Source organism: Delphinapterus leucas, chromosome 1, assembly GCF_059928025.1.
Source record: "Delphinapterus leucas isolate spDelLeu-1000000601 "Yukka" chromosome 1, BTC_Dleu_Yukka2, whole genome shotgun sequence".
Lineage (NCBI taxonomy): Eukaryota > Metazoa > Chordata > Mammalia > Artiodactyla > Monodontidae > Delphinapterus > Delphinapterus leucas.
In genome coordinates this window covers 83,245,531-83,246,681 of record NC_143129.1, presented here as the reverse complement: position 1 = coordinate 83,246,681, position 1,151 = coordinate 83,245,531, and the positions used below count along the sequence as shown (strand labels likewise).

Below are 1,151 nucleotides of genomic sequence, written 5' to 3'. Positions count from 1 at the left end.
GCGTTGGTGGTATAGTGGTGAGCATAGCTGCCTTCCAAGCAGTTGACCCGGGTTCGATTCCCGGCCAACGCACTACCGATATCTTCTTTTCTCCGGAAGCTCGAGTAGAGCAAATAGGGGGATAAAAAAAAGCCTTTGACCACCCGTCCGTCCTCAAACTCTGAACCTTCTGGGAGACTCTACCGTGAGCGAACCTAGGCAAGCCCATCTGCTGCGTTTGGCCTCTTGCTTCGCACCAGTTTACGATAGTTCTCCTTTTGGGGGTCTTTAGGGAATGTCAGAAATGGAGGCTGATCGGATATGTTTTTCTGAATACTCGGAGGCGACTTAGATTTACTAAAGAGTCAGAATAAGGAAGTCAGTCCAAGACTCCGAAGTTCCTGAGAGAGTGCGCCAAGGAGCAGTGAGGGAAGCAAGAAAAATAATAAAGGGGGACCTCACGCCGTTTAGCAGCTCACCAGCTTCGCTTCTCTGGCGGTTCCAACATTCGGGCGACAGAAACCTCAACTCCAGGGTACAAGGTGGAGATGTAAATAGGAAAATCCTCGGGTTGCCTAGTGGGGGCGGCTTGATTATTTGGAGGGGAAAGAGAGTAGTGGCTTGAGGAGGGCGACTGGGGACGCGGTCCCCGAGCTGCAGGCGACGCTCTCAGACCTCGTCGGGACTGGGTGCGCCGCCGTCCAGCGGAGGGGGTGATGATGGCGCGGGCACGGCGGGATTCTGAGACCCAGATTCGGGTGTCAGGGCTTCGAGGTTATGGGTGGAAACGTTTGGGATTCTAACCTAGGCGAATCACGCGAACTAAGCAAAGAAAGCTGCAGCACCACTTAGACAATCCTGTTTGTAAAGACATTAAATCCAACCGTAGTGCGCCGCCTTGGAGGTGGCGCGCCGTGATCGTATAGTGGTTAGTACTCTGCGTTGTGGCCGCAGCAACCTCGGTTCGAATCCGAGCCACGGCATGTGATTGTAGTTCACCTGGGTGGCCTCCTTTTTTGGAACCCTTTAAAGGTTAAAAAAAGCTTGTAATCCGTCTTTGCTCAAGGCTGCATCGCAGAAGTGCACTCTACGAATTAGATAAATAACTGTCTCCACTCAGCTTACTCCGCGGCTCTCCCACCTAAGCGAATCTAACCAGCCCTGGCAAAGCT

General features: G+C 52.8%; 1 non-coding gene across 1 annotated transcript; it reads left to right on the top strand.

Annotated features, from left to right (window-relative positions):
* TRNAG-UCC (transfer RNA glycine (anticodon UCC)) lies at nt 1-72 on the top strand. Its single transcript has one exon. It is a non-coding gene; the product is annotated as a tRNA-Gly (tRNA).
* Nucleotides 73-1,151: the final 1,079 nt, after the last annotated feature.